This window comes from Ammospiza nelsoni, chromosome 19 (assembly GCF_027579445.1).
Source record: "Ammospiza nelsoni isolate bAmmNel1 chromosome 19, bAmmNel1.pri, whole genome shotgun sequence".
In the NCBI taxonomy this organism is placed as follows: domain Eukaryota; kingdom Metazoa; phylum Chordata; class Aves; order Passeriformes; family Passerellidae; genus Ammospiza; species Ammospiza nelsoni.
The window spans coordinates 2644000-2659249 of record NC_080651.1 but is presented as its reverse complement, the minus strand read 5'-3'; the positions used below and the strand labels follow the sequence as shown (position 1 = coordinate 2659249).

The window sequence follows — 15250 nt, the reverse complement described above, 5'->3', positions numbered from 1 at the left end:
AGATGGCACCAGGGAAGATGTTTGCTCAGTACGTGCCTTACCTGACATCCACAGTTGTGTTAAATTTCCAAGCCCAAGCTTCACAGGACCAGCCCATTAATGTCTCCACCAACAGCCCTGCCTTTCTCTATTGATGGAACTCCAGCTGGGAGCTGTTTGCAGCTTTTTGGCTCCAGCTTTTTTATGTAACTTAAGTACAATTATTTACTGACCCACGTAGCAAATGAGCACATGCTGTGGCTCATTCCCTGAGGAGCTGTGAGCTGTTTGTGGGGAGGGCACAGCCTGGAGCTGTGTCCTGGGGGATCCAGGGCTGGGGCAGTGTGACCTGGCATGGCCAGCAGTGCCCGCCCCAGGGCACGTGCTGAGGGGACTTTCACACCTCAGCCGAAGGCAGCAGCTTCCCCAGAGAGTCCTGAGGGAAAACTCTGCCATGGGCGGGGGAGTCCTGAGGGAAAACTCTGCCATGGGCGGGGGAGTCCTGAGGGAAAACTCTGCCATGGGCGGGGGAGTCCTGAGGGAAAACTCTGCCATGGGCAGCCCCTGGCAAGGCCGAGGCTCCTGGGAGGGCCATCCTGGCAGCAGCACCGCAGGCTTTGTCCCTTTGTGAGGGACCAGGACAGTGCTGGGATACCTCTGGCCGTGACTGGGAGCCAGGACCTGTCCCAGGTGCCAGCTGTGCAGACCAGGGGGGACCCTCAGCCTGGATCAGGCCAGGACTCCCCACGTCCCGAGCTGGCGGAACAGGCTCTGCATGAGGTGTGATGGTGGAGGACACACCCAGGCCTGCTGGACCCACACTCTGAGGTAATTTTTTCTTTTAATCCCCAGTTTGAGCCACCAGACCTGCTGGCTTCTTCTCTGGGTTTTGTTTTAACTGCTGGAGTCAAAAGAATGACAAGTGAGGAGCAGCTTAGGTTCCAGGCGGCTTTTTGCAAGATCTCTGTGGAGGGAGGGGAGTGCGCCATGGGCCGGTCCTTGTGGGCAGCCAGTCCTGAGCTGGTGTCAGTGGGCACATTGCCCAACAGAGGGGTTCAGTGCTCTGGGAAAGTGCTGCTGACAGAGGGACAGACATTGTCAGCCCAGAGAAATGCTGGATGCTCCTTACTTGGGAAAAATGGAGCCTTTTGTTATGTGTTGGGAACACCCAAGGGTGAGGTGTCCCCTCAAGCAGCCCAGTGCAGTTCCCTGCCCTGTCCCAGCTGCCCAGCAGCATCTCAGGTGAAACCACCAGGGTTGGCCTGGGAATGTCAGCAATGTCACCACGGGCTGCAGGTTGGTAGGGATGTGTTTCCACGGGGGTTTCGTGGGCTTGAAGTTTAACTCTTGAGAAGCTGCTGCTGCTCCCACCCCCAGCCTGCACGTCCAGTGTCACCTCGTGTCCTCGGGCTAACAAAATGTGACCACTTTGCACCTGTGTGAAAGATAGTGAAGGGAGCCAGGGAACCAAGCCTATGGCATGTTATTTAAAATACAAAGCAGAGTTTAGGGTGGTAAGATCTCTGCCTCCAGTTGGGCTTGGAGCAAGGCAGAAGAGGAAAGGGAATTTTGAAAAGACTTCACTAGTCAGTTCAAGCCTTTCAGGGCAAATTTGTTCCTTTCAAAAATATTTTGATGGTCTTCAAGTGGTTATACTATACCAAACAGCTTTCATTTGACTGACAATAGTCTCTAAATGTGGTATGTGTCTTTTAGAGTATCATCCCATGAGGCTGTGAGGTAGCTTTTCTCACAGTGGGCACAGATATTTGGGGAATGAGAGCAAAGACACTGCATGAATAATCCATGGAGCAATGTACCCATGTGTTATCTTCCCTGTTCCCAGATTCCTCCCAGCAATGAGATGTTGGATATTCAGATTTATAACAGGCTCAAAGAAAAACCACTTCACCAGAGAGATAGGGAGCAGTTTTGTTCCCAAATCTCAGCAGCTCATTCTAATGTGCTGTACTACTGACCTACTTGCACAGCAGTTACTTGCTGGTACATGAGAAAGACACAGTGGGAAAACAAATCACGTGTTACTCTGGGGGCAGGAATCATCCCCACCACATAGCACAAAGTCTGTAATAGTTTCTAGCAAGTTGTGCTGTTCTCACTGGGCTGGTGGGACACAGGACCCTTCGGTCATTTTACAATCAGGAATTAAAGCTCAGAACTCCTGGGAGGTGATTGTTGCCTTGCTCTGATCATCTGGGGGGGAAAAGTGGGTTTGGAGGCAGACAGAGGCTAACTGGGGTTAGCAGAGTAGGAAAGAGATTGTAAGAGAATTGGGGAGTGACAAGGAGAACTGTTAGACAGATGAAATACATCTCATGAGAGCAAGAAGGGAGTACATCAGGCAGCTCCTGTAGTCTGGCAGCAGGCTCTGATCTGCTCAGGTTGTCTTGGCTGACATATTTTCTTCAGCATAGCAGTCTCAAGGCCTTGACTTTGATGTTTTCCCTTGCTCTGTTCACTGTTCCTGATGGCCCATGTTTCAATGTTGTCCTGAATCTCTGATGGCAGCCTGGGATCTGGGGTGTGTCACTCCACCCTAAATGCCTTTTGACACGTGCAGTGCAGGAGGGACTCTCATGGCTTGCATAACTCAGGGTGAAATTTGTCCTGAGAGCCAATGTTTTTTGGTTGCGTATGACCAGTAAATTGAAGACTGTCCCAGATGTATAACTATAACTATTTGAGTTATTGGTGATTTTTAAATGACTTTGCAATGATCATATGTCAGCATGTCCTCTGGCATGGTGCTTAAATCTGAATTTCCATCACACTGGGATCTTTGTGCCTGAGCAGACGAGGATGCAGTTTGTATTTTGATGTGATAGTGTGCAACAGGGGCTATAACTCAAGTACAAACCATTGCTGAAAAGACAGAGGAGTTGGGCTGTGGCACCAACAGAGGTAATGGAACTCAGCTGCTGAAAGGCTGTGCTTGTCCCTCCCTGCTGTCCTGGAGAAAATTGCTGGCTGTGTTTTGTGAAGCACAGTCTCTCTTGGCCACCCTGTGGCTTCTCTTAACGTGCTCAGGCCTTTATTTGAGACCTGAGCAGTCACTGGGCAGAGCTGCTGTCAGCCCTTTAGGAACCCTCTGGTCAGCCTGAGCACTTGTCCCACCTGAGAGAGCAATAACCCTGCCCAGGCCTGTCCCTGAGCTCTGGCTGTGCACAGCAGGGAATGGGGGATGCCCTGAAGAACAGCAGCAGCAGCAGAGGGGCTTGCTTTCATTCTAGGAAATTCTGTGTAAATCTGGATTAAAGGTGCAGCCCCTTCTCAGTGGCCCCATTGCAGGGAGCAGCAGGGCCGGGCCATGGGTACAGCAGAGCTTCCCTGCAGCAGAAAACAGCGGGGCTCTTCCCATCACCCTGCCAGAGCATGGGAGGGAGCAGGAGCCTTGCCAGGGCTGCCCTGTGCTCACGGACGTTTCACTGCCCCGAAATGCAAAGTCCAGGGCCAGAGGGTGCAAAACATCTGCAAGTTCTGCAACTCCAGCGGCTCCTGCCATCCTGCTGTTTTCAGGATCTGAATATCGCTGGGATCCTGACTTCCCAAATGACTGTACCCTCAAAAAGTAAACCTTACTTTTTTGGGATAGGCTTGTTGCAGTATTTATTTGAAGACCTAAAAATGGGACCCTCAGGAAAGCAACTGTTTCTCTTAGGAATGAGTTGATCAAGCCTCATGGGTTTGGTTTATTCAAGCAAGGAGCACATTGTGAATGCAGGTTGCATGCCTGTAATAAAGGTTGTGTAACTCAGATCTGATTCAGCAGAGAGTGGGACCTGGTTACAACTTCATAAAGTGAAAAAGTGATTCTACTATGTCAGATTGGTTCTAACTGTGCCTGGGTTTTTTTGCTTTTTGTTTGTTTGCTTTGGCGTGTAGTTTTCAGGAGGAGCATGTAAGCCAAAAAAATACCAGATTACTTTCTGCTGCCCAACATTGGTTCAAAACTAGAAAACAGGATGAAAAATTTCAATTCAATGCTAAATAATAGTTCAAAACCACAACTTTCAAATTCTTCCCTCCTGCCCTACAGCTAGTGGTGATAAAAATGAGAGCTGATTCATTTCTTGGGTTTTAACCAAGGGTTAGCCATAAGACTAAATATTTGGTAGCTGGAAACCCAAAGGAGGAAATACTAATAATCCAGTATTGTATTTATGATTTATACTATTATGATTTGACTATGTAAACAGAACATAATGGGTTTGAAGTAAAATGTGAAAATTCAGTTTGAATATCAGGAAACATAGACCGCCTGATAGCGTCCCAAGGGAAGGGGTGGAAACGCCGGTGTTCGCCTCTGGGGAGGCGGCGGCAGTGCCGGAACGGAGCCGCGCCGTGCCGGGACAGTCCCCGCCGTGCCCGGGCCTGTGTCCCACCGGGCCGGTGCCGCAGCGCTGGCTCCTGCCCCGGGGGACCCTCCCGGCCCCGAACCGGGAGCAGGCACCGGAGCACCGAGCGGCAGCGCCGGAGCCGTGTGCGAGCTTGGCAGGGCTCTCCTCGTTCCGAACAGCGCTGTTTGTTTCCCGAGGCTGCTCGGTGATTTCGCAGCGATGCTCCGCGTTCCTCTGCCGTGAGAAACACCGGGAGGAAGGAAAGCAAAGCGCCACCGGGGATTCCGCGGTGCCGGAGCAGCGGCGCTCGGGGACACCGGGGACACGGCGGGGGTGGCGGCAGCGGGAAGGGCTTTCCGAGGAGCGCCGCCGCAGCGACACGGTGCAGGGGATGCCGAGCTCTGCGGGCGGGGCAGGGCCCGCCCGCGCTCCCGTTCCTGGCGCTCCGCCCCGCGGCCTCACGCGCCCGCGGAAGCCCCCGCACGGCGCGGCCGCTCCGCCCCGGTCCCACCGCCCCGGGCCGCCCTCCCGGCCTGACCCGGCCCGTCCCGTCCCCTCCCGGCCTGGCCCGGCCCGGCCGCGCCGCTCGCTGCCTTCCACTGGCGGCGCGCGGGTGCAGCCAGCCCGTCGGGCGCGGTGGCCAAGTGGTAAGGCGTCGGTCTCGTAAACCGAAGATCGCGGGTTCGAACCCCGTCCGTGCCTGCCGAGGCAGCGCGGTGCGCTGCCAGCCCCGCCGCGGGGAGGCCGCGGACGCCGCCTCGTTTGCGGCTCATTTTTGCTGTCAGTGTCGGTGATCGGGCCCCGGAGCCCCGCGAGGCAGCTGCGGATCACGGGGGAAGTTCCACCGTGCGGCCGGCCGGGTGTCCCCGAGCCCCGCGTGTCAGTGCCGCAAAACAGGTCAGGGGTCCGTGGGTGGTACCGGAGCCCCGGTGTCACCCCCAGATCCTTGCACACACTTCTCGGCGTTTTCCTCAGGACCTATGTCCTGAACTGGGTGAATCACAGCTAAAACAAAGCAGATGTTTGCGCTGTGATGCTGCAGGGCAGGTGTTAGGTGCGCTCAGTGTGAGGAATCTTCCTGCTGGTCCTTTCTCCGTACGTGCTGGATTTCATGTACCTCTCACAGATAGGCGGAATCTTGGAATAAGCAAGTGCTTAGTGCAGTTAAAATCATGCGAGTGGTAAGGCTGAACAAGCTCTGTAAGATCATCGAGTCCAGCCATTAACCCAGCACTGCCCCGTTCACCCCTAAACCGTGTCCTCAACTGCCACATCCACATCTTTTAACCCTTTCAGAGATGGCGATTTCACCACTTCTCAGGGCAGCCTGTTCTAATGTGTGACCACCCTTTCCATGAGATTGTACCATTTATACCAGAATTTACCCTAATTGCTTGGTTCCTGATCAGTCTGTGCAAACCATGACACATGCAAGAGCATTTCTGCTGCCTCTGTATAACATCACTTTGGTTATTGCTGCTTTCAGAGAGCTTGAAATATGTCAAGAGTAGAGTCATCGTATTGCAAAATCAGCAATAGCCAGATATCTGGGCAGAGCAGAGGAGCCTCTTCAAATCTTCCTTTGATGCTTAAGAAAAAGCTGGTTTTGCTGTTTTCTGTGCCACACTTGGCCAGGACCTGACAGGCAGGAGGCTGTCTGCCTTTCTCAGCAGGGACTGGAAGTGTGTGTGCACGAGGTGTTTGGGGAGGTCTGTACAAAATGATTGTGCAGGATGTTATTAGCAAGCCACAAAACAAGCTGTAGTATGTTTTGATATAAAAGCAGGAAATACAGTTTAGAACTTGTTTAGAAAAATGCAGACACTATTTTACTTGCAAAATAGAGCGCTGTCAAATCCCATCACTTCTGTTGGAGGCTTTTGAGGATGAAGTTCCAGCTTTGAAACACCCTCTTTTGATTTATTTTTTTCCCCTACATCATTTCACAGCGGAATGTCAAACCAAAATGTTTCTACTGGTTCAAAAGCCATCTTGCTGCTTTTGCAGGGATTTTCAGAATTCTGTGGGTTTGTTTCTGGTCGAAACCAGTTGTGAAACTGAGGTTCTCCCTGGAGCAGGTTTCCCATCCTGTAAACTCGAGCAGCCAGGTCCTGCCCAAACGTGTGCCAAGAACCCAGGACTGTGAACCAGGTATTTTAATAAAGCTCTGGCATCGCTGTTCTCTGTGGCCATAACACATCCAGGCAGCTCACCAGTTGCTTAACTTCAGTCTCTGCAGAACTGGAATATTCCTTTCTAGCTCCCAGGTGTCTGTGGGGAACGTCCTGCACAGGCTCCTGCTGAATTCCCAGGGAGAGGCCCACGGGAAAGCCTTGGCCCAGGATTGCTGTTGTCATCTTCACTTCTGGAACACCACCACGAGGGGATCCTTTCTGTTCAGGGACAGGCAGCTCTGTGTGGGCCATCCTGCCCTTGTTGTTGTCTCCAGGGCAGGGTTGTGCTGGGCAGGTCACGTATTACTCACCTCCCAAATTCCCACCCCCTCTTCTTGCTCACTCAGGCAATAAATTTGATTTTGGCTTTAATTAGTAGCTAAAGTCCTGAAGTGCCAGCCAATGAACTTTAATCAAGGCATTTATGATCTGATCATAGCTGTGCTGGGGATGAGTTTGGCTTAGGGTTTTTTGGTGGGTTGAAGAAAGAGTTGTTTATTTTGGACACAAGTCCTGACTGAAAACATACAATTTTTTAGGTGGCCCTTTTGAGTTGCTTTAAGATCTTTGATTTCTTTTTCTCCAGAAAATACTGAGCTGCCTTTCTCTGAATATAACACCTCTATGAAATGAGGAGCTATTAAATGAGCATTAAAATGAGGCCCCTCTTAATTACCTAATAAAACCATATTACAATTAAAGTACTTAAAAGATGTGTTACTGCTGGAAATCTTGGCCACATTTAAAAACAGAATTCCCTGTCCTCTCTTGCTTGACAAACCAGTTATTCAGAATCCAGACATTTTCCTGACTGCTTTAAAATAAGTATAAAAATTAATCAATTTTAACAGTATTTCTTGTAAACTTTCAATTTTAGCAGTATTTCTGAGTTATGTGTGTTTAAGAGGCTGACAGAAAATGTTTGCTTTTTAAAGGTAAGATGTGAATGGGCACTGAAAATAATGGGGTTTGTTTGGATTATATGAACATTTTCAGCGCTTTGCGACTCTCCTGAGTGTCTGTTGCATCCTCCCTTGGGTCAAACTTCAGCAAGCAAAGAGCAGAGTGTTGGGAACACGGCAGGAGCTGTGTCTGGGTCAGAAATAGCACTGAGATCATTGGAAAGCCTTGCTCGGACCTTGCTGATGGAGCCAGGCAGGGGGATTGGCCCAAAAGCTGGGCAGAACTGCCTCTCCCATTAATGATGTGTTGGATTGATTTCCCACCTCTCTGCTTTTTGGGTTATCCTCCCATGGAATGGCTGGCACCTTAAAAAAAAAAAAAAAAAAAAAAAAAAACAAAAAACAGGGGGGAGGGAGAAGAGAGAGGGGAAAAAAGCCCAGGCACCCAAGGCCTGAAACCTTGACCTTGGAAAGAAAAGGGCAGTGCTGGATTGTGCAAACAGAGCATGGTGTGCCAGGGGTGAGCAGGCTGAGCCAGCTGGGCCATGGGCCTGGCACAGTTTGCTCTCCCATTGTGGGGGTTGTCCCTGCAGCCCAGACCCCTCTTTGTAAGGAGAACAGCACAGCCAGGCTGGGAGGATGCTCCATGTGCTCTGTCCAAAACCTCAACAGCATTTCCTGCAGGTTGGACAACTAAACATACAAAGGGTTTTATAAAGCTGCCAGTGCCAGTGAAACCACCCCAACCTGGGCAGGAAGCAGTGAGCTCAGATGAGGCACAGAACAGTATTTGCAGCATTGTCTGAGTCCCAAATATATGGCAGAGTAAATTAACCCATGAGTAAATAAACCCCAAACTGTGGAAATCCTCACATGGCTAAAGGAATGTGATTCTCATTTCTATTATGCCTGGAATTTAATGGACTGCTGAAGTTTGACCAAAAGGCATTTCTTGTGTCAAAATGAAAAATTACAGATCAAAAGGGTGACTTTGCAGACAAACATATCGATCTAAAGCCTGGGTGACACAGACTTCCTGGAAGAGAGCCCAGAAGCATGTCTGTGTTTAAAGTCAAATGGCTGTAGCCTTTTACCACTGATGAATAAAAAATGTTTTTGTCTGCATGCTGAAAGCTCCAGCAGAAACAGAAATTACTCGATTCGTTCTGCCAGAGGAGCAGGTACGTGTATGCGAATAGTAATCCTTTGAATGCTGCAGAATTCAGTAATTTTAAAAATGACAGTGAGATAGGAAATAAGAATTATTTTTTCCCCTTGAAAACTCTGTTTATGAGTGAGAATCCTTATTCTGTGTTCAAGGGACAGAGCTGCTGGTGTCCTCTTCTCCAGAAGTGTGAGCAGTTGAGAAACTGCCCTGTGAGGAACCCAGTTGTACTTTTGCTTTACTACAGGAGTAACAACTCTTACACAGGTCCCCAAGGTTGCTATTGCCATCTGTAATTAGATATTAATGGCCAGGTCGGGGTGTTCCTACCTGAGCAGGAAGGTTGGAGGGCCCAGCACAGCAATGCTGCTGCTCCTCTGAGAGCCAGGGGTGCCAGTGGCAATGAGCTGCAGGATTTGGTGAATGAGCTCCGAGGGCACCCACGAGAGGGAGTGGGAATCCTCACTGCCGTGCTGGTGGAGGGCAGAGCAGCACTCAGCTTCCCCAGAGAACCTGTGCAACAGATTTTAGATTAAGAAAGTGGTGCTGAATGGCAGCTACTGCTTCTGGGGAACCCAGAAAATGCCAGCTGAGCAGTGTGGCTCAAATGACCTGCAATTATGCAGGGAAGGAGGAGCAAGATGGATGGATGGGAGATTACTAATCCCTTCTTTGCAGCCTGTTTAACCTCAGCAGCACAGGGCCTGCTGCTCACAGAAGCCCTGCTCTTCTCCCTGACTCCCTCTCAGGTACTTTCTTATGTTCCTGGCTGTAAAATACATGGAAAAAAAAAATTAGAAAGAGTATGAGAGCCTAGGCCTGCAAGGTTTGTGTGCAGGGTTCTCTTTATCTGTGTACACTTTTGCCTTTACCAATGAATAAGTTCACTGCAGTGAGCGAGCTGTTGCAGGATGAAGAGCAGTAACATGAGCATAGCTTTTATTGTGATGATCTTTCTGTTAATTGGGAAAAAAATCTATTTGAGCTGATGAAATGATATGTTTGTAAATGCAGTGCCATGGGAGCAGAGTCAGGTGTTGGATTAATATAGCAATAGGACAAGAGGAAATGGCCTCAAGTTGCACCAGGGAGGGCTTAGGTTGGATAGTAGGAAAAATTTCTTCACCCAAAGGATGCCAAGCCTTGGTAAGAGCTGCCCAGGGAAATGGTTGAGTCACCCTCCCTGAAGGGATTTAAAAGATGTGTTGCTTAGGGACATGGCTTAGTGGGGGACTTAACAGTGCTGGGTCAATGTTGGACTCTGAAAGGTCTTTTCCAACCTAAGCAATTCTCTGAATCTCATGGAGAGGAATTGCCTTTGCACTCTGCCCAGTGCAGCTGCACAGGCCTGGTGATTACAGTGACAAAGCCAGGCTCAGAGGCCAGCCTGGGATATCAGGTCAGTGCAAAAGCTTTAGCAACAAACAGGATGGGACAAAGGGCACACACTGAAGCACAGGAGGTTCCATTCAAAATTAAGGAAAGACTTTTCCAGGTGAGCAGGATTGATGTTGGAATGGGTTGTGCAGTCTCCATCCTTGGAGAAATTCAAAAGCCATCTAGACACAGCCCTGGGCAGCCTTCTCCAGGTGACCCTGCTTGAGCAGGAGGTGGGACCAGGTGACCTCAGAGGTTCAGCCTCAGCTATTCTATAAAACTCCTTTGCCTCTAAAGTTTTACTGTTGGCTGTGTCTGGAGGACATGGGCCCAAACCATCCCCTGCACTGGGAGCAGTGGCTGCCTCAGAGGTGCTCCCTGGGGCTCTGCCTTGCCAGCTCATTTGTGGCAGTGGTGCTCCAAACTCGTGCTGAGTAGGTACAATCACCCAAGTTAAAGAATTTAAACTGTATATGAATTCAAGGCAAGGACAGCCTAATATAGAATGTAATGTTTACTGTCTTTAAAGAAGCTGTAATAAACTTGGATGGGAAGCTTAAGCAAGAGATGGAGGAATCAGCTGGCCTTGCAAGTATGTCAGAGGGTCCTTGGGAGCCTGAATCTTGTCTGTGTCATTGCTGGGCATTGTGGCCATCAATTGAACCCAGATGGTGACAAGAGTTCAGTGGTGTGCAGTTTGCACTGTCACAGCCTTACTGGCACTGTGAGGATGATGCATCTGGATTGGAGGAATCCCTGTTACTAATTTCACAGGGATTGTACCCAAGTTTGAGCACAGATTTCATCACAGGAAAAGAAAAGTGGGAGGTGTGTGATGCTTTACTGGTGAATCTGGGTTTGAAGCCTCATTTCATATGTCCAGAGTATAGACAGGAGGACTCATACTGTGGCAGCATCTTTAATTTTAGGGAAGCATCTTGTAGAGTCCCGTGATCACTGTCCCCTCTCAGCAGTCACTGCAGTGCCTCAGTGCCTGTGCAAGACCTGCACAGGGAGAAATGAGCTCCAAGCCTGAGCCTGGTCCCTTTGAGACTTGCTTGGGCTGAATTCCTGACTCCTGTCCTTTCATCACTCTGGGCCCAACTGAAAGAGTACTTGTGAGCTACCAAATATAGAATGTGCACAGCCTATTTCACAACTGGAACTTGCAAATTCTGGAGTGGATTTCATGGACTGAAGCCCCCCAGGGAGGGAGCATTACAGTAAATAATGTTAATGCATTTGTTTAATCCCTGGGGATTGTGGAACGTAGGATTAAAGTGGGCTAAGGGGATTTCCCCATTGACAGCTGCTCCACAGTGCACAAACACACACATACCCAATTTTTTTTTTATGTAACTTGTTCAGGCCCAAAGAATTTAAACTGCATATGGTGCTGACCGTTATTTCCACATCTGGTTACACATATCTGTCTCCCCCAGTAATTGTCTTTAATAGACACAACTGGGGATGAGGTAGTTGTCCTAAGAAGAGACAGAGCTCTGTGTTTGAACAGGAAACCATTATTTCTGAGCTTGATCAGAGCTCATTAGTTCTGTGATTTTCTCCTTTCTCCAATATACGCACACATGCTTTAAATATGAAGGCCCAGTTTTTGGTAGGACATTCCTCTTGTATGGATGATTTGCCAGAGGTTCTTTGGACAGGCAGAGCCTTGGCCAGTGAGCAGAGAACCAGAGCATGTCTGGGCAGTGACTGGGGGCTGCAGCTCACTGGTGTTACAGGGGTGCTCTGAGGGAACCACCAGGTTCTAGGAAGGATCACAGAGGAGGGACTGCAGTTTCCTGTGCATCCTGAATGGGCCTGGCTGCTTGGTGTTCCTGCACAGGTACATGGGATCGGGCCAGCTCCTTGCAGTACATCATATTTGCACATTTCTGAACTTTTAATCACAAACTTGCTATTCCTACTGTTCTGGCTAAAACAAACAAACAAACAAGATGGGGGAAGAGAGAGAGATCTGACCCTTGCCTCTGGCATGGATTTGTATTCGTGGGTGAAGACCAGAATTTCATCCTGTGCCATCAGTGGATTTCAACTGTTCCTATTGTTACACTGTGCTCAAGTTTAACATGTTTGACAATCCACTCTCTTTCTCAACAAGGTCAGATGCCAAATTACCAAGCTGTTGGCTACAAGCCGTTCTTGCTCACATGCTGCTTAGTACCACACTCAGAAGTTAAATCAGTGGATCTCCTGGCAGAGAAAGGTACTGCATAGGCACAGGCAGGATTGAGAAAGACAGACTCAGATTAATGCATCATGTATTCACTCAGCTGGACCAAGCACCATGCACAGGGTCCATGTCCCATTCAGCAGCAGGCAGGGCACTCTCCCATCCACAGAAGATCCCTCCTGACTTTGGAAGTTTCACACCTGGCTTCCACTTTGTGAACACCTTTAAAGAAGCTACTCCATCTGGTTTGTGGCTCTTGTGAAAATGTTTTTTTTTTTTTTTCCGAAGAGGGCTATTTTCAGAAGTGACAGAATATATTGTTCTATAGTTATTGTTCTGGGCTATTGCTGGTCAAACCTTCTTAATATATTAACCTTTTGCCTGCCAAACAGCTTGAAAGAAACTGGTTATTTTTATTTTTAGAATTGTTGCTTAGAATTTTTGGAAAAGTTGTGTTGCTTTATAACTCGATATGCTTCTGATTACATCTGAACTCTATGCAGACCTAATCCTCTTCCCAAGCTCCCATCCAGGCAGGGGTGTGCTCATGCATTCCCTGTGCATGGATTCTGCACATCATGAAGGGCAGCCAGCAGGAACTTGTGAGAGGAGATGAAGTCCTAAGACCCAACCTTCTCAGGTATGGAAGTACCTCCTGCCAAGTGGAGACTTGCCTGAAATGTGCCTTTTCCTGTGACTGCCACAGGGCTGCCAGGGGCACCGGGGGAAGTGGGAATGGGCTGCCAGCAGCTGAGCACGTCCCATGGGATCAGGCTCCCTGCAAAAGAGCTCCTGCTGGGCAAAAGTGTTGTGTGAAAGTCTCGCTCTGCTCTCATGAAAATTAAGTGGTGCTTCACATCAGTACTAGTGGGGCCAGGTCAAGACAAGAGGCAACATGTTTTGAGGCTGCTGAAAATAGCAAATTAAGCAGTTGGTCAGGACATCAGAGAAGCAATGTGCCATCAGGTCAATTCGGGAGGAACTCCATTCCCTGGCTCATGCTCTTCCTTCCATATGCATAGGTACATTTTTTTTGCTGTGAATTTGTTGTTCTCAGAATTATTCTGTGGCGTTTCAAGCAGCTACATGATTGAGACCAAGAAAAAAAAATTTAAAAAAAATTAAAAACGAGAGTGAAGTGGGCAGATTACTTGCATCCTGTAAGAGCAGCAATCTCTTATTTCCTAAAAGCTGATGAGGCCTTTTCTTGTTCAACCCAAGGGATTTCTACAGCATCTATTCCCTTCACCAGAGAAAAGGTTAGTGTCTTTTACACCTTTTTGGGAAGTCTTAATTTCTACTGTACTCTCTAGGCATCATCTCTGCAGAACCCTTCCAGATGGTCAAGAAATTCTTTCTTTTTCTACCTTCTGCCAGAATGTCTCATTTTCAAAAGGCTCATAGAGCTCTGTCCCTCTTCCAACCTTTTCACCCATGGCCCATGATTCACTTTGCATTCTACTATCAGTTTTAAACAACGTGTTCCTTGACTCTACATATTCATCAGGCCTCTAGCCAAGGAACAAGTTCTTCTGTGTAGAGGATGGTTTCACAGTGTTGACCGAGAGCAGTTCTGTGGCAGATCAGTTCAAGTTCTCTCTCTGCCATTCTATCCACACAGGCCAGGTAGAGTCACTTGCCACCTCCATAACGATGCATACACAGGGCTGCCTTGTCTCCAGTATAGATACAGGAAAAAATGTGGTGTAGATGACAGAGAGGTGCATTGGGTGCTGAACCCAAAGATTTAAAAGATGAGGCCTCTGGCTGTTAGCTTTGATTTTTTCACGCATGAACACACAATTATTTAATGCATGAACACAAAATCACCACATGCATGAAAGCACAATAATGTCATGCATGAGCACACAAGTATTTAATGCATGAGCACACAATTATTTAGTGCATGAACACACAATTACCTCATGCATGAGCACACAATTACGTCACATGTAATGCATAATTACATCACACATGAGCACACAATTACATAATTCATGAGCACACAAGTCACCCAAAAGAAGCCAAAACCTTTTCAGGTTCATGTGGCATTTTCTTAAAACATATTTACAACTGAGTGTAGTGTAAAGAAACGACACAATTTATCAGGGTACAGCTATGCTTTGTGGCCAGATTTTCTCAGTCGTAGAGGTGTACTCACCCAGTTTTACTGGAGATGTAAATGAAAAGACTTGGCACACATGGAAGGGCAGAGGATGTCCTCTGACATACCTGTGATACACACAAGGTGTCCATGCCCACCTCAAGATGTGCAGGGGAAGGCTGGACATATAGGCAACAGTGCAGGGAACAGTGCAGGGAGACGTGTGGGGAGATACCCATAGAGCACTGCAGGGAGATGTACGGGGAGATATGCAGGGAGCAGTGTAGGGAGATGCTGGCTGCGAGCGGCCTCGGTGCGTGCGGGGTGCGGAGCGGGTGACGCCGCCGGGCGATGCCGGGGTGGCCGCAGGGTTTGTCTACAAGCTCTGTTTGTGGGGTCTGTCCGCAGGGTCTGTTTACAAGGTTTGTCCGCAAGGTCTGTCCTCGCGTCTGTCCGCAGGGTTTGTCCGTGGGATCTGTCCGCAGGGTCTGTCCGCAGGGTTTGTCCGTGGGATCTGTCAGCGGGGTCTGTCCGCAGGGTTTGTCCGTGGGATCTGTCAGCGGAGTCTGTCCGCAGGGTTTGTCCGTGGCATCTGTCAGCGGGGTCTGTCCGCAGGGTCTGTCCGCAGGGTTTGTCCGTGGCATCTGTCAGCGGGGACTGTCCGCAGGGTTTGTCCCCCCGGGCCCGGCTCGACCCTGGCCCCGCTCGGAGCAGCGCCGGGAGCGGCCGGCAGGGGGCGCGCCGCCCCCTCGGTGCGCGGGGCCGCGGGGCTGCCCCGGCGGGAGGAGCGCGGGGAAGGGCGGGCGCGGCCGGGGCTGCGCGGGGCGCGGCGGCCGCTCCAGACCGCGGAGCCGCCGCCTGTCCCGTGCGGGGCCGGCCGTGCCGGCGCGGTGTCGCGGAGGGCAGCGGGTGGGGAGGGCAGCCCGGCAGAGCTGCCGAAGCCGCCGGGCCGGGCTGCGGCGGGAGCTGCCCGGCGCAGGGGTGGGGACTGGCC

At 49.8% G+C, this 15250-nt stretch overlaps 1 non-coding gene across 1 annotated transcript; it reads left to right on the top strand.

Moving 5' to 3' along the window:
- Window positions 1-4967: 4967 nt before the first annotated feature.
- Window positions 4968-5039, top strand: TRNAT-CGU (transfer RNA threonine (anticodon CGU)). Its single transcript has one exon. It is a non-coding gene; the product is annotated as a tRNA-Thr (tRNA).
- The last annotated feature ends 10211 nt before the right edge of the window (window positions 5040-15250 follow it).